The sequence below is a fragment of the Balaenoptera acutorostrata genome, chromosome 12, assembly GCF_949987535.1.
Source record: "Balaenoptera acutorostrata chromosome 12, mBalAcu1.1, whole genome shotgun sequence".
NCBI lineage: Eukaryota > Metazoa > Chordata > Mammalia > Artiodactyla > Balaenopteridae > Balaenoptera > Balaenoptera acutorostrata.
Window position 1 is genome coordinate 11,533,887 of NC_080075.1, and position 25,973 is coordinate 11,559,859.

Here is a 25,973-nt window from a genome sequence, read left to right on the forward strand (position 1 = left end):
GGGACACGGGTTCGAGCCCTGGTCTGTGAAGATCCCACGTGTCGCGGAGCAACTAAGCCCATGTGCCACAACTACTGAGCCCGCGTGCCACAGCTACTGAGCCCACGTGCCACAACTACTGAGCCCACGTGCCACAACTACTGAGCCCACGCACCTAGAGCCCCTGCTCTGCAGCAAGAGAAGCCCGCACACAGCAGCAAAGGGCAGCCCCTGCTCGCCGCAGCTAGAGAAAGTCCACGCGCAGCAACGAAGACCCAACACAGCCAAAAATAAATAAATAAAATAAATTTATAAAAAAAAAAAAAGAAAGAGAAACACATCTGCAGTGGAATCCTGGGTGGGGGCCACAGCCGGCCCCCCCTGCTGCACTTGGCCTCAGTCATAACCACAACCCTGGCACCAGGGGGCAGGGGTGTGCCCCTCCCTCCCCCACTTCTCCTGGGGCTTCTGGCCCAATCACCCCGGCCTGACACTTCACTGTTCGCCACTCTAGCTCTCCCAGCTCAGGGGCTCCCCTTCTACGACCACGCCTGTCCGCTAAAAAAGCCTGCCACACCAAACCCTTGGCCTGCATCCATCTCCTCGCCCCAGAGGTCCTCAACCCCAAGCCAGCACTCAGTGGCCCCCTCCTGACTGCCGACTGCTGGAAGCCAAGAGACCCTTCCCTGCATGGCATCTGGTACCCAAGAGATATCTCTACGAACAAATCCACCAGGTGGGAGGTACCTGCGCCCCACCTCCCAGCTGGTGTCCCAGGACCCCAGGCGCCAGCTCGTCACTCGAAGAGCAAATCCTGACCGTTCTGCTTCCCTGCCTTTGCTTTGGCTGTGCCCGCTGCATGTGACTCCCTCCTCCCCAGACCAACCCTTCAAAACTTAGCACAAGTCTCAATGTTTCCAGTGAGTCTTCTGGAAAGACCTGCCTCCTCTTCCCGGATCCCTGCTGTCTCGAGGAGGGTTTGACACCAGCGATTTTATACTGGCTATTGCTACCTCTCCAGGGCTGCATCCTTTTCCCCACTAGAGTTTGCTGGGCACCAGAGATCCACCTGCAGCCTAAAGTACTTTGGAGTTCTGTTTGTCCTGCACCCAGGAGGTGGTCACCAAGGGCTTAGGGAGAAACTAGGAAACTCGGGCCTTGCTTATCAACCAGTATTAGCCACCATTTTTCCTTACAGATCTCCAGAGAATGGCAAGCAGCATCTGTGTGTCCCTAATTCAGAGAGCAACAGTCCTCTTGGTCTGGCTCCGTACCCCATGCCCTGCAGTGCTTGTTTCTACAAGGTCTGTCCTGGGTTTGCAGGAGGAACCAGAGAACAACCTTTGTGGGTGAGTGTGGCCTTGTATTTTGCTGCTGTTTGTTTGTGTGTGAGTTCCTGTTCGAGAAAAGATCCTTCCAAAAGCAACTCAGCCCGTGTGCCAAGGCCATGCTGAGCACACCCACCTGGCTTGCATACCTGTCAGACCAGGGCTGGCAGCGCACCGCCCCGGGGACACCCGTGACAGCCAAAGCCAACTTCCCGGAGGAGGCCGGCGTGCAAGTGGGGCCATGCCCTGGGCTCCCAGAAAGGGTCTCTTCTGTGGTCTTGCCCTTCACCTCTCCACTCTGCTTTCTCCTTTCCATGATCAGCTGGAGAGTGACAAAAGTGGTTCTCAGCTCTCAAACGTTCTGCTCAGACAGGACTGTTGCCCAGTAGTGGTTCTGCAGAAAATTCCTATCTTCAGATTTTATAAGATGCAACCTGAATCGAAGGGTTCTGTGATCAAAGATGTTTGGAGAACATTCAACAAACATTCATCATGTTTCTGCAGGACTTCTCAGTGCCTTTAATGTGTATGGCTCTCCAAGAGCCTGACAGTTGCCGTAGCACTTCTAAGCTTTTTGAGACCGTGGGGCATGTTTGTTCAAGGAGGCTCTTGAGGGAGTGCGTGGCGAGGAATGGGTTCCAGGAGGGGTGCTTCTGCAAGACCAGCACCAGACCTGGGCCTGCTCACCACACTGGGCCCTCATGCAACAGGGCCCTATTCCCCGCTCCAGCCACGCTGGCTTCACTGTAATTGTATTCCCATATGTGTCCTGTCAGGCTCCATGCAACTCTGGCCACTGGCTTCCGGAATTCTAAGGCCTGACACAGGCCTGTGTGTCCCGAGGTTACCTCTCGTCGCTGGCAGCCTTCTCTACGAATTCCGGAATGAAAAGTACAAAAGCCAGTGGCCAGACTGGCACGGCTGACCACATGTGGGCAGGACCCATGCTACACTCTTCTTTGTCTGCCCCGTGATCCTGGGATGGCCAGGGAACCCCAGGGCTCTAGGAATCCGGTGGCCCTGAGCTCACACCAACAGACATTTACAGCAGAACATGATTTTCACAGTGGCTCCTGGGAGTCCGACATGAGTTGGACCTTCAGCTGCCACCCCATGATTTTAACTCCTATTTTCTTTGATTCTAAGATGCCATCCATTGTAAGACATGGCATTGTTTTCAGAACAGCTTTTTTTTTGTGGGAGGGAGAAAAAAATAAAAGAAACACCCATGTAACGTACCAACTAATTGTAAGACATATCCTGAATCCAGAATAATTAAAATCTGAACAATTGTGTGCCTTGGAATTAAGGAAATAGACTATTTCTACAGGTCAGGGTTGGCTTCCTTTTTCATCACTCCTGAGGAAGCTGAGATGCCGGTTCCAAGGCAGAAGGCAGGAGGCTGGGTGCTGGGCAGGTGTTTGATCTCAATAATCACTGACCCTCCACGCTGCCAGGCTCTGTGCTAAGTGAGAGGAGGGTGGGGTAAAACGTGCCCCATCTCTACCCTCCAGCATACGGCCATTGGATCCCGCCAGGAGGCAACGCATCCCTTGCAGCTTCCCAGAAGGAAAGGCCGTGGTGTGTAACTCCCAGAAACACAGCAGGCCTGTCCAAGTGTGTATGAAGCCAGCTCTGTACACTGTCCAACAGGGCATCACTTTTTCTCTGCAATGACATCACAATTACTACTAATAAAGATAAAATTAAAATGGAAATTGACTAGGAGTATTTTGGAGTAATTATGAACTGATGGTGACCCTCCAGTGATTCCACATCGCGGGGGACGCACCTCTACTCCATCTCTAATGTGGTCCCCTGCCTGTTTGCCTCCGTTCTCACTAACACTGTCACACTACGGATGGCGGCAGGTCCTCGGGTACCTCCCAGCGGCCCTGGGCAATAGAATCACATTGGAGGAATGTCTAAGTGCAAGAGAAGGCCTGGATGGGGACTTCCCTAGTGGCCCAGTGGTTAAGGCTTCGCCTTCCAATGCAGGGGGTGCGGGTTCCAGCCCTGGTCAGGGAGCTAAGATCCCATATGCCTCGTGGCCAAAAAACCAATACGCAAACGACAGAAGCAATATGGTAACAAATTCAATAAAGACTTTAAAAATGGTCCGCATCAAAAAAAAAATCTTAAAAAAAAAAGGATAAGGCCTGGGAGGAGTGACCAGTTGCTTGGGTGACCCCAGGGAGGATGGGAGTCTTCAGGAAGTGATGAAATTTGAGGTGGTTCTTAAAAGTCAGGCACAGTGGTGGGGCTGGAGATTTTAGCCAGAAGGACCGAGGCTGGAGGCAAGTTGCAGACTAGTGAGAAGTTTGCTGCTGGGACGTGCGGGCTGGGAAGATGTGTGGTGGGAGATAGGGGGGATTGGAGCTGGGCTGGGCTGTGAAGGGAGTTCGGGCTTTGAATTTATCCTGTTGACCTGCATCCTCTTTTTTTTTTTTTTTTTTTAATATTGGAGTATAGTTGATTAACAACGTTGTGTTAGTTTCAGGTGTGCAGCAAAGTGATCCAGTTATACATATACATGTATCTATTCTTTTTCAAATTCTTTTCCCATTTAGGTTATTATAGAATACTGAGCAGATTTCCCCTACTGTATTGCACAGGGAACACTGTATCACCTTCTTGCTGACTGATTTCTAGACCTTATGTTCAACAAATCAGCCGAAGACACTTTACATGTTGCCACGGCTGCTGCAAGTATCCGCAGTGCCCCAGATACTCTGTTGTTTCATGGATGGATCACGGTCCTGGGGGCAGAGCTCCCATGTAGACCGTAGTCACCGGCACACACACCTTCCATCTGGGGAACCTGGCTGTTCCTCCTTCTGGAATGTTCTTCTCATAGGAAAGCGCATGGCTCAGTGCTCATCTCATCCAGGTCTGAGTGGGCTTCCTTCCTGAACCTCTTGCTATGCCCCCTCCTTCTGTCTCCTCCATCATGCCTTGTTATTCTGCAGGGCGCTCTGCGTGCATGTGTTTGTTTTTTCTCTGTCTCTCCACAAGGCTGTGAGCTCTGTCTTGGCTTCATGCTCAGGACATAGTCTGACACTTAGCAGATGCTCCACGTTTATTGTTGTTGAATTACACCGTTTTCTGAGTTCTTCCATGTTTATTATTTGATCAGATTCTCAATATTTTTCTGATTTATAAATTGCAAAAACATCGAAAAGAAGCTAAAGGAATTACCCAAGATAGTATTGGGGCTGGGAAGGGGGCGGGGGCACAGAGCCCCACCCTTTTCCCACATGGCATTGACCTTCAGGATGACACGCCCTTGCACCCACTCAGCACTGGCTTGGGATCCCCAGCTTCTCGGGACTTAGCAGCCTCCTGTTCCAGATGGGCAAGTTGATGGCCCCTCAGATGAGGCTGAGGTTGACACCCACCGTGGGATTCTATCACTTGGTAAACAAGACCCAAATGTGAAGTCTGAGGTGCAGGATGTGGGGATGGGGCTGGAGGGTGGAAAACCGAAGAGGCTTCCCATGGCAGAGCCTAACTCTGGACCCACCTAGAATTCGCAACTTCTTAAAGATTTCTCTAGCCAGGAGGAAGTGGCCGGGTGACATCCCTGAGAAGGGTTACAGGAGGCAAGAATCAAGCAAGAAAGCATAAGGAAATGATGAGGATTGAAAACCGGCCCCTCTATCTGGACTACTCCCTTTTCCTAGATCTTGGGAGAACCGGCCAAGAGAGCCACCAGGCTCTGAACCCACACATGGCTCACCCTGACCCAGCTCCCATCCGTACCTGAACGTGGACCCAGGGCCATCACTCCCTGAAGCGGCTCCTCTGAGAGCCTCCTGTGGCGTCGGGATACAGGTTTGCTCAAACCATCAGCAAGCTCCACTGAGCCCAGTCTCAGGCTGGCCCAGGCGAGACACGGTTCTGCAGGGTAATCTCTGCGGCCGCGTTGTGCGTATCGACGCTTCACAGAGACCTAGTTGGAGCACCCGACTCCAGTGTGCCTCTGAGGGCGCCACAGACATAATCTCTCAGTTAAGAAGCTTTGGAAATTGAGGCTCCTGAAGGTCGAGTAACTCCCCCCATATCCCTCACCCCATAATAGCACTTGGGGGAGGGAGGTTCTGACAAGTTGACCCTCTGCGTCTCTCTCACCCATCGCACTGGCTTCTCATGGAGCCTGGCATCCAGTAGGTGCTCAAATGATGTTTTTCATGAAGCCCTTCCATGTCCACTTTTAAGCCCACGGGTTCACACAGAAGCCCCTGGGAGAGAGTGTTCCCTCCACCCCAGAACGGCTCTGTGGAGAGACCCAGCCAAAGGCGGTATCAACCGAAGGAGGGACTGAAGTTTCCTTGAAAGTAATCCCTCTCTTCATGTGACCGTTTGAAAACCGCCCAGTGAAATGGGAGTGGGCTTTTAAAGCATAGAAATAGACACTGGGCCCACCATCTGGACTCAGAAGGGAGAAGAAGTGTACAATATTGGGTCTTTCTCTTTCTTCCCCTTTTGTTTACAGAGAAACAATTAGCAGTCCTGAAGTTGGCAACCTCTAAGATGGCCCTCAGTGATCCAACCCCCCTGTATCTACACCTCTGAGTGTGGGGTAGACTAAGTGACTTGCTTCTATATTTATTTGTTTATTTATTTATTTATTTGGTTGTGCCGGGTCTTAGTTGCAGCTTGCCAGCTTCTTAGTTGTGGCACGTGGGCTCCTTAGTTGTGGCATGCGAACTCTTAGTTGCGGCATGCATGTGGGATCTTAGTTCCCCGACCAGGGATCGAACCCGGGCCCCCTGCATTGGGAGCGTGGAGTCTTAACCACTGTGCCACCAGAGAAGTCCCCTAAGTGACTTGCTTCTAGCGAGCAGAATAGGGCAGAAGTGATGGGCTGTCACTTCTGATATCAGGTTATGAAAGGACTGTGGCTTCCATCTTGGGTGCTCTCTCACCCTCTCTGGGATCACACAACCTAGAGGAAGCCAGTCACAATGTCCTGAGGCTGCCTATGGAGAGACGCAGGTGGTGAGGGATGGACGCACAGCAACAACCACATGAGTGAGCTTGGAAACACTCCCACGCCCACATCAAGCCTTCGGATGAGACCCCAGCCAACAGCTTGACTGCAACGTCATGAGAGATCTTGAGCTACGGGCACCCAGCTAAGCTGTGTCCACGTTCCTGACCCACAGATAGTGTGAGATGACAAATGTTTGTTGTTTTAAGTTGCCAAGTTTGGGGGTGATTTGCTACACAGTTAAAGACAACTAATATAGGTCCTTAGCTTGGTGATGAATGAAAAGGGATGAGGAATTCAGAGAGGGTGATTCTGGTAAAAATGGGAAACTTGCAGATGTCATGGGTGAAGAGCTAACATCTGCAGAATTCAGAGAGGGATTTCCAGAGCAATTAAAGGTTAGAGTAGAGAAACAAAAGGCCAATGGGGCCTCATGGTTGCACCAAGCACATGGCATAATCCCAACACAGAGCCACCCTGCTTCCTCTTAGCCTTTCTGGTGAGGCTTCAGCGAGCAACATTTTCAACCCTGCAGCAATGTGATAGCATCAATGAGTAAACTTCTAAATCAGACTGCTGCTCACCTCAATTAGATCAGAACCTCAGGCAGTGGTGTTTGGGCAATCACATGTTTTGTTTTGTTTTGTTTTCTGTTCAAATGATGTATTTATTTTCTTGTTTCTTTCTTTTACAAAATGTGTACATTTCACTGAAAGATATGTGTGTGTGTGAGTGTGTGTGTGTGTACATTTATATATTCACCACTACCACCCCCTGCCCAGGTAATTGCTATTCTGATCTCTATCAGCATAGATTAGTTTTGCCTGTTCTTAAACTTCCTACAAATGGAATCTCACCGTGGGTCGATTTGTTCGCTAGTTGAGTGATTTGGGTGAGTTAGTGATTTTCAATGCCTCTGTTTCCTTGTCCATAAAAAGGGGATAGTCAGAGCACCTATCTCATGGGGCCATTGGGAGGATTAAAGGAGTTAATACATGGAAAGCACTAAGAATCATGCCTGGCTCATAGTGAGCACCCAATATATAGTAGCTGTTACTGTTAGTAAGCTTTAAAGTATTCCTCATTTTATAAGACAAGAAATCGTGTCTTTGATGCTGATCTGTGTTTGCTCACATCAGCCTCAAGGTGCTATAGTTTTGGTCAGTCTCTTGTCAGTTTTCTGAAAACAGGCGAGTCTGATGGGACCCAGTGAGGAAGCAGAATGAGAGCGGCAGTGATGGCAGATACGCACCAAGCACCACCATCAGGACCCCAGTCATAGGCAGCCCGTGGTCAGCTGCCTTGTACGGCATGTGTGGGTGCACTCTATGTCTTGTCACAGGTCCCAGGAACCACATGACACAGGCATTATTTTTCCCATTAAACAACGAGGAAGGCTCCAAGAGGCTAAGGAACAATCTCAAAGTTTCTCAGTACGAAGGGATAAAACCAGGATTCAAATTAGTTCTCTCCAGCTCTAAAATAAATAGGTTTTCTCATCATTGTTATTTTAAAATAACCTTACAGTTGTAATCTTGTGCATTTCTTCCACATCTTTCTGCTCTCTTTCAGTCCCATCGGCCAAAAACAGAGAAAGGGCAGGAGACAGGCAGCCTCTGTTAGCACCTTCATGAGTATCAGACCAGGGATTCAGCAGTGTCCCTGCCTTCACAGCGACAGTCTAGTGACAGAGAAAGTAAGTACAGGAGGCTAGGGCTGGAGGTGAGCAGCTTTTCACATCTCAAAATGCTGAAGAACGATGAGTTGAATAACCCTCAGACAACATGAGAACCAGCGTGCCTAGGTTTTGTGAAAATCCAGAGGTTTTGAAGAGCACTATGAATGAATGAGTGAAATTTGAAAAGAAACATGCATCCTAATGTTCATAGCAGCATTTTTTTACAATAGCCAAGATATGGAAGCAACCTAAGTGTCCATCAACAGATGAATGGATAAAGATGTTATATATACATATATATATATAGGAATATTACTCAGTCGTAAAAAGAATGAAATAATGCCATTTGCAGGAACATGGATAGACATGGGGGGGTATTATACTGAGTGAAATAAGTCAGACAGAGAAAGACAAATACTGTATGATGTCACTTATATGTTAAATCTAAAAAGTACAACAAACTAGTGAATATATTAATAACAAAAAAGAAGCACATTCACAGATATAGAGAACAAACTAGTGGTTACCAGTGATGGGGGAGGGGCAATATAGGGGTGGGGGTGTAGGAGGTACAAACTACTGGGTGTAAGATAGCCTCAAGGATATATTGTATGACATGGGGAATATAGCCAATATTTTGAAATAACTGTAAATGGAGTGTAACCTTTAAAATTATATAAAAAATAAAAATAAGTAAAGGAATGGGTGAATGAATGAATGAATGTGTGTATGTACATCTTTAAAAATCAGAGAACACATGACCACACTGGAATACAAAGAAAATCATAAATAAGTTTCCCAAATAGAAAGCAGATTGTGGATTCTCTGACCACAGTGGAAGAAACCTTGGGTCAACTACAGAAAAGATGGCCAAATTAATAAGCAAAATCAAAATGTGAAATAGTTCCAGGCTACATGAAGAATACTTGCAAGGCTGTCGGGTCTACCTATGATAGTTAAGCTAAAAGTTACCCTAAGATTCTAGGAATTGGTGAGCCTGGGATGCTGTGCCTTGGTGAACGGGAACTGGTTTTAGAGAGGGAGGGGTGTAATAAAAATAAATACTTGGTCTCTGTCTCCAGTTCCTGGCATAGAGTGCTTAAAATGCTCAGAATTTACTGTCCTTTGTATGCTCATGAGATGACCCATGGGGAGGCCCTAGTTAGCTTCAGGATGGGACTAGTCAGCCAGAAAAACCAACCACAGGATTAGAGAGTTAGAACTTTCAGTCCCACCCTTGACCTCCTGGGAGGGGAGAAGGGTGGAGATTGAGTTCAATCACCAATTGGCCAATGGTTTAATCAACCATATCTATGTAGTGGAACCTCTATAAACATCCCTCAGCAATGGGATTTAGGAGCTTCTAGGTTGGTGAACACATGGGGGTGCTGGGAGGGTGGTACACCCAGAGAGGGCATCAAAGCTCTGCCCCTTCCTCCATGCCTTGCCCTACACATCTCTTCCCTTTAGTTGTTCCTGAGTTGTATCCTTTATGACAAATCGGTAGTTGTTAGTAGAGCACTATCCTTAGTTCTTTGAGTCGTTCTAGCAAATTGAACTTGGGGGGGGGGTGTGGGAACCCCTGAGCTTGTAGTTGGCCAGGCAGAAGTGTGGTTAGCCTGGGCTCTTCATTTGCAGCTGGCATCTGAAGTGGGGGCAATCCTGGGGGACTGAGCCCCTAACCTGTGGGCTCTGCTCTAACTCTGAATAGTTAGCGTCAGAATTGGATTGAATTGCAGGACATCCAGCTGGCTTTGGAGAGTTGGAGGACTGGTGTTGGAACAATGTACTTGGCGTCAGAAAAAACCACACAGGGAGACTCAGGCTTCACAGCTCAGCTTTACCCAAGCAGTGGGGAGACAGCTGGAGACAGAGCGTGGCTTTCTGGTCCCTGTTCCCTTAAAACTCTCATCAGAGCCGAAATAGCACCCTCTCAGCCTCTCTGCTCGCTTCTGTTTTTGCTTATTTTCCAACCAGTCACTTTCAAGACATATAAATGGGCGTTTCTACAACAAAATTTCTGTGTTTATGCAAATGTAGGATTCTATGAGAATATTTAATATTTAATTTTGGTATTCTCATCTTAAAGTGGGTATTCACTTGTACTGCTATGCAGAGACGTGAAAAGAATGATTTGGGACTGAAATTTGGCTTTATACTTGCTGTTTGCACTTGCTTTGCTGTGTGACTTGAATTTTAAAGTTACCTCTCTGAGCCTCAGTTTACTTATCTGTAAAAATGGTGATTATAATACTCAGGCAAGAGGCCATTCCATGAGATAACACATGCAGGAGCCCAGCCCAGGGCCTGGTCCAGGGGGGCATTACATACAGACCGGGCGTGGTTGTTACCATAGTCTTTTGATTACAATATGCTTGAAATCTTATCTGTAAAATAAAATTCAACCTACAGAGTGAACTAAATGACACACGAAGGTCATGATGTACTAATATGGAAAGTGCCAGCTTCCCAGGGGGTGGGCAGCCTCCGAGGCGAGGACCAAGAAGAAAGGGTCGTGTTGGTGGGCAGAGAGACCTTGTCCCCCATCCCCTCCACTCCCATTTTAGTCGGAGGCCCCAGAACTCCCGGCTCAGGGGAAGCTTCCGGAATTCCAATCTGGGTTTCAGGCCGGTGCATTCCCGAAGGCCATCGGGTGACTTCTCCAAACATGTACCTGGTGTGTCTTTGCTGCCCTCACACACATCCACTGAAGCCCAGCATCACATCCCTCTGGTCCTTTAATACTTAACTTATGTCACATTAGCTGGCTTTCTCTTCCTTCTCTGGATCTCCGCATTTGCTGGGAAGGACCTAGAAAGGCTCCATTCTCCTTTATTACCAGCCAGCTTCTTTGTTTCCAGACTCAAAGCAATTCATTAAGATCATCTACTTTACCCTCCAAATATTCCTGTGATTTCTGCTGAGTCACACGTCTGGGTTCATGGCACTGGAGAAATGTCCCAGAACGGACACTGATAGTGGCAAGGGCAGAATGCAGAGCGTGTGGTCGAGACACTGGTTGGGCTGTCTCTCTGGGGTTTATTTGATGTCCACCTTTTAATCGATAACAGCGAGGCCATGATGGGGGACGACTAGGGCCAAGCGTCTGGGCTCAACTGAAGGTGCCCGTTCCCTGTGCGGTCCATCCTTCCCTCCTTCCCAGGTCTGATCTGAATGCGGCTCCACCTTTATCCAGGAGACCCTCTGCTCCCAAAACAGACAAAATGCACTGCCCTCGTGTGCCTTACAATGAAAAATGTTAACAAGTTGCTGCCTGAGAGCCTTAAACTCACTTTGAGTCAACAGATGTTTTCCCAGCCCATCCCAGCCCCGATGGAGAAACAGCTGGCTCTGGATGGCTTCCTATCACGACTAAGGGGAAACAACATCCTTAAAGAAGACGCCTCTGAATACTCTAAAATATCTCCTCCTCCACACGCAGAGGTGGAGATGAGCATAGCACTGATTTTGTTCCTTCCCAGTGACTCACCTGCGTGAAACCCCTGCGGTGCCCGCTGCCAGAGCCCTCAGGTCCTAAGAATAGTCCCAGGGACCTGTGGCCCCAGTGGAAAATCTTAGTCTTACTTCCTGCTACCCCCAGGGTCCTTTTCTCATTTCTCGGCCCCATTTAAGAAACATGTTGAAAACCTAAGGGTTCAGTGCTGAGGTCCTAAGGGTCAACCCACATGAGTGACTCAATTCTTTTCCTGTCAATAGGTCTCTTGGAGGGGAACTTGAACCCACTGGAGCGGATATGGACCAGCCCCTCTCTGGAGAAAAGCACCACCATGCTGTATAGTAGCTAATTTCTGCAGCCCCCAAGGCCTTGTGCGTGGTCCTCTGCACTGGCTGTGTCGAGCTGGAGAGACCCCCACCCCTTCCTTTGCACTCTTATCTTTGTAGGGTCACCAGCCTCTGGGTTTCCACCGTGCTTCGTGCCCAGACTCAATGTACCACAGGGGGGTTATTGCACCTGTCACCTCTGTGTTTTGCTCCTCCTTGGGCTTCTGCAATGCTGCTGGTCTGTAAGGATTGCCACCAGCATGCAGGAACACCCCAGGGTCACAGCCTGGCATTTGGGGCACTTTTCCAATATCTTCCACTCCTGTACACTTATCTTTACTGGAACATCTCACCAGACACACAGAACCCTCTGTACACTTCTCCTGGGGAAATATTTCAAATACATGAACAAGTGGAGAGAAGAATATAACAAATATCCGTGCATCCCCATGGCTTCATTAAGTCAATATTTTGCCACATTTGTTTCAAGCCTTAAAAAAAAATTAGTAGGTAAATATTATAGACACAGCTGATGGACTCCTTGATCCCATTGCCCATCCCTCTTCCTCAGAGACAGCACGACCATGAATTTAGTGTATATTAATCTCAAGCATGGTTTTTAGATTTCCCTATGGTGTTTGTCCATAAATATTGCATAGTATTGTTTTGCATGTTTTAAAATTTTATGGAAATCTACCCTACGGTATATATCCTTGTGAAACTAGGTTTTGTCATTCACCATTGTCTTTAGGTTTAGCCATGAAGGTATGAGTTGCTTTCACTTGTTTATTTTAACTGCTGTATAATATTCTATTGTATGAAAGTATCACTTTGAATTTATCTATTTCCAGTTCCATTTCAGCTTTTCACTGGAGCCAAAGACAAGGCTGCTGTGGATATTTATGCATGTGTGTGAATTTCCCAGTGTGGATTCCCACCCTCCAAAGAGATGGCCCCTCTCTACATCATCAGCACAGAATAAATTCCCAGTGTTCCTTGTTCATGCCAACACTTGGTACTGGCACACAAACACTTTGGCCAATCTGATGCATAAGAGGTTGTGATGGTTCATTTTATGTGTCAGTTTGGTTGAGCCTATTCTGGATGTTTCTGGGTGGGTGTTTCTCAATGTTTATATTTTAAATGGTGGACTTTGAGTAAAGCAGATTGCCTTCCATAATGTGGATGAGCTTCATGCAATCAACTGAAGGCCTGAATAGACCAAAAGGCTGACTTCCCCAAGCAAGAAGGAATTCTCCAGCAATCTGCTCTTCAGACTTCACCTGCAACGTCAGCTCTTCAGACTTGAACTGCAGCATCAGCTTCTCCCTGGGTCTCCAGCCTGCTGGTCCACCCCACAGATTTTGGACTTGCCAGCCTCCATAATCATATGAGCCAACCCCTTAAAATAAACCTCTTTCCATACATATGCACATGCTATTGGCTCTGTTTCTGGAGAACCCGAACACAGAGATGGTATCTCTTTGTTGTTTGAGTTTGCATTTGTCTGTTTACTAATGATGTTGACCATCTGATCAAATATTCGTTTGACATTTGGATTGCCTCATCCAAGACTTGTCCTCATCTTTGCCCATTATTTTTATTGAGCCATTTTTTTTCCTCAGTGATTTGTAGGTGTTCTGGATTCTGACCCTTTGTCAGTTACATGACTACATTGCAAGCATCTGTATCTGACTTGACATTTAACCTTTTTTATAAACAATGTTTTTAAAAAATTAATGTAGTTCTGTTTATTCTAAATAGTCTATTACTTTTTGCATTAATGTTTGTCTTCTTGTAACTAGTTTGAGAAAAGAATTTCTTACTCTGAGTTCCTAAAGATAGTCTTCTATATTTTCTTCTAAGTTGTTTAAAGTAGTGGCTTTTTACACTTAGGTATTTAATAAACATAGGATTTAGTTTTGCATGTGTTGTGATGTAAGTAACTAACTTATTCTTATAGGGATAAACTATTACTTCCAGGTTATTTATTGAATGAGCTCACCGGTCCCTTTTTTTTAAAACTAATCTGTAATGATCCTTCTGTCATAAATCAAATTTCCATATGCATAGGTCAGTTTCTGAGTGTGCTATTCTTCTATTGATCTATATGCTATCTCTGTACCAATATTTCACTATGTGCATTATCATAACTTTATAATTAGTCTTGATGGTTATCAGCTTTTTGAATTTTACCAAAAATACCCTTTGTGATTTTGGACAAAATTGTATTGAATTTAGAGAATAATTAGGGGATGATTAACATCTTTGTTAAAGTCTAGTTTTCCATTCAAGAACATGATAAATCACTCCACTTTTTTATATTTTTTCATTTTCTTTAGCAGTACTTCAAAGTTTTCTCCAAAAAATAAAAAAATAAAAGCCTCCCCAAACCAAATCAAAACCAAAACAACTTGCATGTCTTTTGTTAAATGCACGCAGAGATATCTTACAGCTTTAGTTGCTAGTATAAATGAGATTTTCTTCCTGTTATATTTTCTAATTGGTTTAAATACTGCATAAAATAGTACTAATTGTTGTGTATAGATATTACATCTAGCATATTTGCTGAATTCTCTTTCCATTTGACTAGCTTATTTGAAAATTCTTTTGAATTTTCTATGTAGATTATTATATTTTCTGCAAATAAGGACATTTTTGTTTCTTTTTTGGTCAATTCTTATTTTTCTTATTTCTTTTACATGCTTTAGTGCCCTCAGTGAGGCTTCCGGGATACTGATAATGGACAGCCTTGTCTTTGCTCCTGATGTTGATGGGAACGCTTCCAAAGTTTCACCACTATTTGTAACATTTACTGTACATTTTTGGTAGATATCTTTGATCACGTTAAGGAAGTCCCCTATCATTTCTATTTTGAACACTCACCTCATTTACTTTAAATCTCTTATGTTTTAAAAATAAATTCATTCATTTATTTATTTGCTTCTAAGTATACTTTCAGTTGCCAAATTGTTGAATTTTGATGTGCAATACTTTTATTGTCAGTCTATCCCAAAGAAATTTCATTTGTAATTTTCTCTTTAACCTATGAATAATTTGAGTTCCCACACATACGAGTTTGAGACTATGTTTTTAGTATTGATTTATAATTTAATTGGTTTGTGTTTGGAGAATATAATCTGTGTGATTTTGGTGAATTCTAGACATTTGTTCAGTCTTTCTTTGTGACCTAGCATGTGGTCAAATTTTCAAATGATCTATGTATCTCCAAAGAAAATGATGACTATTTTTCTTTGGTTGCAGACTTTTATACACACACACACACACACACACACATGAAACAATGCCCATTAATTTTATTTTCTAAATCCTTTATATCCTAATTTTTTCAGCTGCTTGCTTTATTAATTCCTGGTGAAGTTAGATGAGTCAAAATCTTTGACTTGTAATTCTGTAAATTTGCTTACTATTTTTTGAGGTGTGTATACATTAGATGAGTATACATTTAGAACTAAGATGGCTTCTGATCTGATGTCTTGATTATTATGTGGTTTCTCTTCTTCTAATTTGTCTCTTATTGCTAGCAGTGACCTAGTGTATATTTTTCTGTCCCTCTATTTTAAATAGCCTTTCTGTGTGGTTTTGTCTTAGATGGTATCTTGGAAGCAGGATATAATGGGACTTTTTAGAGAAATCCAGTCTGCTAATTGCTCTCTTGGAGTAGATGAGTTTAAGCCTATTTATAGCTACTGTAATTATTATTTTGCTATTACACGTTTTGTGTGCTTTTTAAAAAATTATTTTTTTTTCTTTCCTGCCTTCCTATTCCTCTGTTACATAATGAGTACTAGAGTGAAGCTCCATGAAGAAGAGTTTGTCAGGGTCCTGAAATCATGAGGGAACTATACCTGCAATACCAGTAAAACCTACTCTCTCTTGAAGCAGCCAGTGCTCCCTGGGCTGAGAGCAGCTGAGCTGCTGACTCTTAATAATTATTCCTTGAATAAAGAATGATGCAAATTCAAGACTCACCTGGCTCCAAAATTCTATTTCTAAAGTCTATGCTGTCATTTGACATCACTGAGCACCTGCTCTGCGCCTGCAGACAGCAGTGGGACCACCGTGTTGCCTTTTGGCAACAACTACCTGAAGCTGATTATCAGCCATCCCTTTGGGTGGATCCACTTCCCATTTTACCACTATCCTCACCAGGGATGGACTAAGGTGAGGCAAGTGAGGCCCAAGGAGCAAAATTTAAGGATGCACTCCCTTTCAGGTGCCAACCCTGTACTTGCAAGGCCCTAAGAGTGAGTGCCTCCTTAAGATTTGTTCACTGGGCAACTTTCTGGCCTTGTCCTAGTCTTAGCCCTAGTCCCCACCACTCTCTACTGTCTCCCCAGCAGTGAGGTCATGTGCGAATGGTCACACCTTGCTTGCTGTGTTGTTTTACTACAGAGTGAAGAGGAAAGTAAACTATTTCTGGTATTTTGTCTCCATCAAAATTGAATAAACAAAATAGAGACCAAAAAAAGCCCTGGGTTTCATCTGCCTGATTCACCTATGACATTCCCCATGGTCTTGAGTTTGAGAACCCAAGGTTCTCAGTTGGACCATGAAGGGTCTTGAGTGCCAGGCTCCAGGGTCCCAACAGTAGGAACTTTAGACAGAGGACAAATATGTCTTTTAGAAAAACAACCCTGGCTTCTTTTTGTCTGAGACCTGATATGGGCTGAGAAATTAAAAGGCTCCTGCAAAGGTGAGGGCCTGGGGAGGAGAGGGCGGCCAATGGAAGGCCTTCCGACATGTCCCTGTGCCCACTGAGGGATTCAAGACAAGACTGAATGAGACAGGACTCAAAAATTACTAAATAGTTCTATCAAGTCTTCCTGGTTAAACAAGGAGAGGGGACAGGAGAAAGTGGCTTGTCTGCTTTGGGTAAGCTGAGTTTGAAATCAGGTCAGGACAGCTGCGTGTAGTGGAATAACAAAGGCCAAGACTAGGAGGACTCCTGTCCCCCCCTCACACCCAGCCCTCCCTCACTCCAGGGTCTCCCCAGGGGTGCCCCATCAGCCTTCTCAAGTCTGCCTCTGTTTAGAGCTGCCCCCGTGGTCTGAGCCTAGCAGGAAACAGACCCCCTCCAGGCAGCCAGTTTTATTTATTGTTAGCAGGCTGAAAAGGAGGCTGTTATTTCACAGCAGAGATAAAAGTTAATCACAGATTAGAATTGCCCCAAAAATATCGATGACTTCATTCACCTGAGTCCTGGCCCCAGGGGGAAGTATTCACCTCTGCTGAGTGGCCAGACCAGTTAGGCCAGTTCTCTGCTCTTCAGAATGTAGCCCAGCCTTAAACAAAAGCCTGGACTCCTGAATAGAGGGCATTCATAGGCAGTCAGAGTCACTCTGCAGACCTACTGAGTGCCCTGCAGTCTAGACGTTGGATTGGAGAAGGTCTGTTTACTCTCTGCCCTGCCTTTTCCCCAGACCCCTCGGCCCCTCTCTCATTACAACTTTTATCTGGCAGCACCATCACCCCCGGGGGACTCCCAAACAGAAAACCAGGCATTGAGGAGCAGAGACAGGAGTTACAAAAGAAAAGTTCCTGTGTTCCAGGCCAGGGTGATTTCTCAATTCTGACTATCAGGTGTAGGATTAGGGGAATTTATCCCCTTGGGTCACCTGAAAACTGGATAAAATTCAAGCTGCATTTGAAATAAAAAATTAAGTTATGATTGTTTGTTCTGAAGTGTTCAGCCAGTCTGTAGTGGCTCATCGGGAACCCAAAGAGGAGGAAGCAGAAAGCGCTCACGATCCTGGATCCCCCGAGCTCCCAGGCTCTGGCACCAACCCTGCCCTCCTGAGCTAGAATATTCTGATCACGCAGGAAAGTCCTGCGCTCAGCCGGCTAAAATGCATACAACAGAGACACTCCCCAACCCCACACCAGCTTTGGCTGGGACAGGACTGGGTAGCCTGGATGTCAAGCTAGGCCACCCTAATCACTGATGGGGTTGAGAAACCAAGCTTTCACAGAAAGGCCAGAGGCTAATCAAGGCCAGGGAAAGGCGGGTGGCACAGATGCTTCAAGAATATGACAAAGCTTGTTGTAGAGGAGCAGTTGACTGGGCGATTTTTATTCCCAAAGTTGGAAGAAAAATGAATCACCCATCAGAGTGAAAGGGATTCCCGCGGGAAGCCCTCCGAGGTACCCACCACCCACTGGAGAGGATGCCAGCCCCCCAGCCCAGCTTTCAAGGCCCCCCGTAGCCTGTAGCTCCTCCTCCTGTTCTTCTGGAAGTTTTTCTTGCTGCTGCCCTGCCCTGCACCTACCAAGCATCTTGGCTCCATCCTCCAAGGGGCTGGCCCTCCATCCCGCTCAGAACACATCCCCTCAGCCTTTTTGCTTGTCTATATTTCTGCTTCTGTCAGACCCCAATGTGACCCAGCTCCTCTGGGAAGCCGTCCTTGGGCCCCTGGAAACCCCTCCCCCAGCCCAGCCTCTGGACCCTCCTTCAGCACAGAAGAGTCGAGGGAGCACGTAATGTACGTCTGAGGATGCCCCGCAGGGAAGAATATGGGTTGGAAGGGACCAGGGGACGGATCCATCCGAATGTTTTAGGTGGATGAGGAGGAGGATGGGTGTATAATGGCATCAGTGCTACCATCAGAGTGGAAAGTTCTGGATTACTGAGAACCAGAGATGGTGTTCTGAGGATCAAGGGGAGAGAGGTAGCAGAGAGTGAGGGAAGCTCAGAGCCCGCAGGGCAGGGGCAGACTTGATTTCAGAGGCTAAAGTGACCTCAGGAGAAGGCAGGGAAACTAAAGTGACACCCTCTGTGAAAGGGTGTTGAGATCCAGCATGCAAACAAGAGGATCAATCAAAACTCTGCTCTGCGTCTGATGCAGCTCAGGTCCCCAGGCTCCCGAGAACAGGTGAGGCCATGGTGCACAGGCTTTACTGACAAGACAGTGCCCAGGAGCCCAACCTCCTATATGTGAGAAAAGGAAGGAGAGGGTAAGATCCACACATTTCTACATTTTAAAAATATAGGGAGGGACTTCCCTGGTGGTCCTGTGGTTAAGACTTCACCTTCCAATGCAGGGGGTGCAGGTTCGATCCCTGGTCGGGGAACTGAGATCCCACATGCCTCAGGGCCAAAACACCAAAAACATAAAACAGAAACAATATTGTAACAAATTCAATAAAAACTTTAAAAATGGTCCACATCAAAAAATTAAAAATTAAAAAAAAATATATGAGGAAGCCCAAGTTGGATTTTGAATGTGATTCTCATTTTTATGTTTTTTTCAGAGTGGTCGACGAGCTTACTCCTAGTAATGGCTGAATCCCATCACAAAGGCGGCCTCGCCACCAGGAGGAATCACTGCTGCCTCGTAGCACACCCTGCACATTGCTGGATGCTTCTATCTGGCCCATTGCCAAGAGCTGGGGATTGGCAGGACTGTTGTCTCATGGGGCCTCCTTTATAAAAGATCTCCCAGTAGTAGGTACTGTATTATAAAATGTAAAGTGTGTCTCTCCAATCGAGCCCTCGAGAGACAGGGAGACGGAGGGTGTCAAGGAGGTGAGGGGAGTGAGATGGGAGCCGGAGGGGGTCAGAGTTCTCCTTATTCCCGAAGCCTGCAGGTCCAGCCTGATGGAGCCCATAATAGAAGCTGAAGGCTTAAGATGTTGTAAGGATTTTTCTCTTCTTTTTAAGGAATAATAACATTTACCACAAGTGTGGAGGGAGGTACATACTCTCTTGAGAAGCAGAGCAAATTCCATATCTGTTCATTTTAGAAGAAAAAAGAACCACAATCCCTGCTCAGTCACTAAATCTGCTCATTCACTGCTCCCGAATCCATCGGTATGATTAGCACGAGAGCAAGACCCCACGTGTCCACGAAGCACGTGAAATGGCTGTTTTGATACCAGAAATGACACAGCACGCTGTTGTGAGGTGTACGTCCAATTGCAATGAGCCATCTTGTGTGGTCCCAGCACAAACCACATGAGAATGTTCACTTCCTTCCACCGGAGACCTGAGCCTTTGAAGTTACCTGGGTTGGTTAGGGATCAGAGTTTGCTTTTGCTCGGATCCCCAGGCCTGCGTGGTGTGGACCCTGACAGCTGCTCTGGGGCCTCTAGGGCGTCCAGCACCCCCAAGGAAGACCCCTAAGTCCACCAGTGTCATTTTTCCAGCATCCCTCGCATCCCTGGCTGGGACCCTCCACTCTGCAGAGCCCTGAATTCAGGGACAGGATGGCCGGTGTCTCCTGGAAGCCAGCACAGCACGTGGTGCTTGGAAGGTCCACACAACTCTTTGCTGAAGAACAGAAGGAACGAGTGAATGGACCAAAAAAAAAAAAAAAAATCAAATCAAATGAAGAAAGAGGGCAAGACAAATATTACTGTTTTCAGCCTGAAAACTGAGGTCACTTCACTCATTCTAGCCTGTCTCTAAATGCAACTTCAACATCGATAATTCAAATGTAGTTTTTAAATTGTGCATTGGAAGGGGGTGGAAATTCTTATCAGTCCTTTTAAGACTTGCATATCTGTAATGGAGCATTAATGGTAGAATGGTGGTCAGAGGGTCTTAAATTTGGAGTCCATCCTTCCCAGCACCCAGGGCGCAGCCGAGGCCCCGCACAGGCTACCGGGCACAGAGCCGCGAGGGGCTGGGCCTCCCTCTTGCAGCCCTGTTGCCTGCTGCCTCTCTGTCCTGTTTGGGTCCAGCTCTGGCCTTTGCTGGCCTGTAGTTGCCCAGCTTCACACCAGAGGGCTCATATTTTATAGATTAAGTGCTCCCTTCCTACGTGTTGGTAAACTAATACATCACATTGCTTGGGTTCATCTTCAGGTAGTTTTCTTCTTTATTTTTCTTTGTAAAATTTATATAAGGATAAGCTCTCACTGGAAATAATTTGCACCATAGAGATAAAGCAAGAGTTCCTCCAGACCCTCCCACTTTATGAGCTGGGTGGTCATCTTTTTATCTATTTTTCCATTGGGTTGATGGTGTGGTCTTTTTTCTTACAGATTGATAGGAGTTCTTAATAGAGTCTGGATAATAATCCAGCCTTTATGTGTATGTGTATACATTTCTGCATATATGTAGATATATCTGTATATGTATACACACATATGCGTAAATACACACACATACACACATCTGTATATAATATATTACAAATATCTTCTCCGACTCTGTGGCTTTTCTTTTATCTCAGCTTCTAGTGATTTCTGATTTTGAATCAGAAGTTTCACATTTTGATAAAGTCTGACATCACTCTTTCTCTGTTTGCCTTTGTGATTTGTGTTTGCTTGAGGCCGTGCCCTCTCTAACTCCAAGGTCATAAACATGTTGTCCTATCTTTTCTTTTACTACTTAAGTCTTTCTTCCATGGGTAGCCAATTGCCCCAGCACATTTGCAAGTGAGGAGAATTGCAATTGGCCCCAGATCCCATGGGTCTCTATTCAGGGAAATTTTGAGGTTGTTTTTGCTGTCTGCTGCTTGCTTTGGGGTCTGCCCCTCTTTGCTAAGGAGGAGAGTGGAATGTAACCTGAGTTGGTGCAAAGGTTGACCTTTGAACCAAGTTTTACTTTATCTCCAGTCAGTATTTGCTAACTCATCTGAGAGTTTTGCCAAAGATAACATAAGAAGTACCCTCTTCTGGTTTACACAGTCTGCTCCTCGGAAAACGAGGGCATTTGCCTGCCCTGCTTTTCTGGCATTTCAGGGAGTGACTGTTTTCTGCATGACTTTTCATTGGCCAGGTTCCCCAAAGGGAAACATTGACCAGCAGAAAATGTGACAGATCACAGAAAACAAACTCAGTCTCAATGGAGACTTGAAAACATGGCCCCTAGACTGTGAGTTCATCGTTCCTCTTTGCTGCTGGTTACTCTTCGATATTATAATTTCACAAGCCCTGTTATTCCTGTGCAACTACTTGTAAATTTCATACATGTGGAACACATGGTTATTTTGGAATGGGGCATGGATTCTGCATCCAACTCTCTTGGTTGGGGGTGAAACCAAGCAGGACCCTGTGGGGCTCCTGGGCACGGAATCCTTTCTGTGGCCCGTGTTTCTTGTTTGTAGGGAATAAACTCCAGCCTCCATGACCTTCCCTGAGTTCCAAAGGGCAGATTCGAACAGTTGCTAATCAGGGAAGGGAGGGGATGCAGAGACAAGGGAGGAACAGTCAGGACACAATAGTGCAGGCTTGGGGCAGGGTCCTGGCTCCACCTCAAGCGATACACATAGCAATATCTTTGAGCTCTTCTACAGAACTAAAATCCCCAACAAATGGAAGATGTTAAGTACTTGGTGAAGCATTATTCATTCCTTGAGAATCAGAGAAGCTCATCAGGAGACCACCTGAGCCCAGATTAAAGGAATGCAGGCCCTGCACACATCCCGATCCTTATCAGAAACCCACCCTTGAACCATTGCTATAAAACCCCTCACCAAATCCCTCCTGGGTTGGAACACACAGTTTTTCAGGGCACGAGCCCCCTGTGACCCCCTTTGCCTGGCAAAGAAATAAAGCTATACTTTTCTACTTCACCCAAAACTCTGTCTCCGAGATTCAATTCAGCACCAGTGCACACAGGCTGAGTTTTTGTCATCAGGGGTACACGTGCCATGCTCAGATGAGCCAACGGTGAACGCTTCTCCCACTTTTGATATCTTTTATGGCCAACTTTGCTTCTCCTCCTGAGGATTTTTAAAACCTATCTTGCCACAGAAAGCAAAGAGCCTCAGGTCCTTCAGAAAAATACACAAAATGGAAAATCCACTCACGGATCATGAAGAGTTAACGACAGGTCTTGGAACATGAAGTGGAAACGTTAAGATGTGACATAGATATTTCCATGGGAGAGGAAGAAAAACTGCCTCTTCATTTAGGGTTCATGTCACCCTTGAATGTGAAGACCAGCCCCCTCTGAAATGACGTGGCATTACATCTTTTCCTCACGTAAACATTCCAGGAGGAGGACTCCGGTTCCCCCGAAGGAGCAATGTAGCAAAACGAACAACAGTAGGTGGGATCAGAGGCCAAGGGTGAAAACCCCTGCTCTGCCCCTCACGCTTGGGGCCCCTTGAGTGAGTCCCTTGCCTCTTTGGGCTGCAATTTTCTCATCGACATAATGGAGAGGATCTCATCTAGAAAATTCACGAGGTCATGTGAAAAACAACTCTGTCAACAAAAAGATATGCTATTGTTGGTGTGCTTCCTTGTTTGACACCTCAGGGCCTTTGCTGCTCCCTTGTCCACACAGCCTCACGTCTGGCTCCCTCACAACCTTCCGGTTGTGAAGATCTTTGCCATATGCTGTGATATTGACCAAGTCTACCAAATTTTGCTTTTTTTTTTTAAATAAAAGTTTAGGGCTTTAAAATTATAAAACTTTGGGACTTCCTGGATGGTGCAGTGGTTAAGAATCAGCCTGCCAATGCAGGGGACATGGGTTCGAGCCCTGGTCCGGGAAGATCCCACATGCCATGGAGCAACTAAGCCTGTGTGCCACAACTACTGAGCCTGTGCTCTAGAGCCCGCGAGCCACAACTACTGATGCCGCGAGCCACAACTACTGAGCCCGCGTGCCACAACTACTGAAGCCCACGCGCCTAGAGTCCATGCTCCACAACAAGAGAAGCCACCGCAATGAGAAGCCCACGCACCACAACGAAGAGTAGCCCCCGCTCGCCGCAACTAGAGAAAGCTGGCACGCAGCAACGAAGACCCAACGCAGCCAAAAAATAATAATAAATAAATAAAATTGTAAGATTTTATAAGTTGGATGAAGGTGATCAAAAGGTAAAAGCTTTCAGTTTGAAGAAAAATAAGTACTGGGGTGTCATGTACAACAGGGTTAATATAATGAACACTGTTGCATGTTTCCTACGAAAGTTGTTAAAGAAATGAATCCTGAGTTCTTCGCACAGGAAAATAAGATTTTTCTTTTTCTTTTATTTTGTATTATGAGTTGATGGATGTCCACTATGTGTATGGTGGTCACCATTTGCTGATATATGTTAAGTTAAATCATGATGCTGGACGCTGGAAATGTACGCAGTGCTGTATGTCAGTTATGCCTCAGTAAAACTGGAAGAAAAAAAGGAGAAAAAAAAAGTTTTATAAATTTAATATGGTTAAAACCAACTTTCAGATAGAAATGTGTCTTGAGGTTTACAGTTGTCTAAAACAGAGTCTGGGGAATGTTTGACCTCAGAGTTAGCACGTGGGCCCAGAGGTTCCACAGGCAGAGCTGAGGGAAGAACAGAGTTAGAAGGCACGTGTGTTCACTGCCCTGACACACGTCCACACGAGGAAGGCCTGTCCTGTGAGAGCCCCTGCCCACGGCGTGGATTCTCTATCTTCAGACAGGTCTCGTTACCTCAGAAAACCTAACCTGATGTGCAGTCTAACAAAATTGCCAAAACCTGCCAACACCGCTCCTACCATTTGTTGTGGAGCTTGCGGTGAGCAGAACTCCTCATTTTTTTTCTTAATTTTTTTATTCTTATGCAATTTTTAAAGGTGACTTTCCATTTACAGTTATTACAAAATATTGGCTATATTCCGCATGTTGTACAATATATCCCTGAGCCTATCTTACACCCTACGGTTTGTACCTCCCACTCTCCCGCCCCTACCTGGCCCCTCCCCACTTTGCTCTCCCCACTGGGAACCACTAGTTTGTTCTCTGTATCTGTGAGTCTGCTTCTTTTTTGTCATATTCACTAGTTTGTTTTATTTTTTAGTGTCCATATGTAAGTGATAACATACAGTATTTATCTTTCTCTGACTTACTTCACTTAGCATGATGCCCTCCAAGTCCAGAGCCTCATATTTAAAGGCACTTCCGAGGTGATTTGGAAAACCAGTGCAGGAAACTGGAAAGAATGCATTCCTAGAACGCTGTGTGACTGCTGGGTTCACTTACAGGTTCTAGAGCCAAGAGGGACACCAGATACAGAGGAGCTGATGACAGGAGAGTCTTGCCAAGTGGAGAGTTGGGGAGGCTGGTAGAAGCGGGGTAGGGCTCTGCACCCAGCTGTCAGAGAGGAAGCTTCTGGAAGTCCACTGGGACTCTGCAGGTTTCTCTTGCTGAGCCAGTGTTAACAAGGATTCCAGTCCTGACAAGAGTCCCCCACCAGGTCTCCCCTCTCCTCTATGGGCCCAGCTCCTCCCCGACCTCAGTGCCTTGGCAGGAGCTTCCTTCATTTTCCATCCCGACTTTCTCTCACTCAGTTTCCCCTCTTGCATTTCCATTTCCCCTTTTCAGTGTAATGTGTCCTTTTCCTCCCTCCCTGTTCCCCCACTCCAACGATGCTAATCCAAGAAATGCATCCAGAATGGGGGTCAACCCACAGTGGCAGCTGCAGACGGCCTGAGAGACCCAGGCCCTGGTGGAGAATTCCACTACACTGGGCCACGCCAGGAAGTTCATCTCTCCTCACCTGCAAAGGGTTAATAATGCCACCTCGCAGGCTATGTTGGTCACACCAAGAAAGAAGACTCAGCGTTTTTTTGTTTTTTGTTTTTTTAAATTAATAAATTAATTAATTTTTGGCTGCGTTGGGTCTTCATTGTTGCGCACGGGCTTTCTCTAGTTGCGGTGAGCGGGGGCTATTCTTCGTTTCGGTGCATGGGCTTCTCACTGTGGTGGCTTCTCTTGTTGTGGAGCACGGGCTCTAGGCACACACGGGCTTCAGTAGTTGCAGCATGCAGGCTCAGTAGTTGCGGCACATGGGCTTAGTTGCTCTGCGGCATGTGGGATCTTCCTGGACCAGGGCTCGAACCCGTGTCCCCTGCACTGGCAGGCGGATTCTTAACCACTGTGCCGCCAGGGAAGTCCTTAGGTTTCAAATAATCCCTAAAGTGCTCTCCATATGAATCTGACGGATTGTGAATAAAATGTTAAAATAACCTTTCCCCCTTCCCTGTCCCGCCTGTGATGGCGCATTTATCCTTGAGAATAAGCCAAGGTGCTTCCAGGTAAGTCAAGCATCAAGGGGTACCTTGAAGTACTTAAATAATGCATGTTATTCTTCTAGCATTTTTTGTGACTGTATTTATAAAACTACATATTTCTGTTCTTTAGAAACAGCACCCAAGGATCAGAGGTAAGTGTTTTTCTCAGGACCCAGGTCCAATTAAGAGGCTGGCCAATGATGCGTCTACCTGATGTTATGTGTTATGCAAATGAGCCCCGCCCACCAAGTGTGGC

General features: G+C 46.2%; 1 protein-coding gene across 1 annotated transcript in view; it reads left to right on the forward strand.

Annotated features, from left to right (window-relative positions):
* The window catches only part of BCL2L11 (BCL2 like 11), a 155,059-nt gene extending 142,906 nt beyond the window's left edge, over positions 1 to 12,153 (forward strand). Inside the window, exon 4 of the mRNA XM_057557994.1 lies at positions 11,696 to 12,153. The gene's annotated coding sequence lies outside the window, so the exon portion shown is untranslated. The remainder of the gene's footprint in view (positions 1 to 11,695) is intronic.
* The last annotated feature ends 13,820 nt before the right edge of the window (positions 12,154 to 25,973 follow it).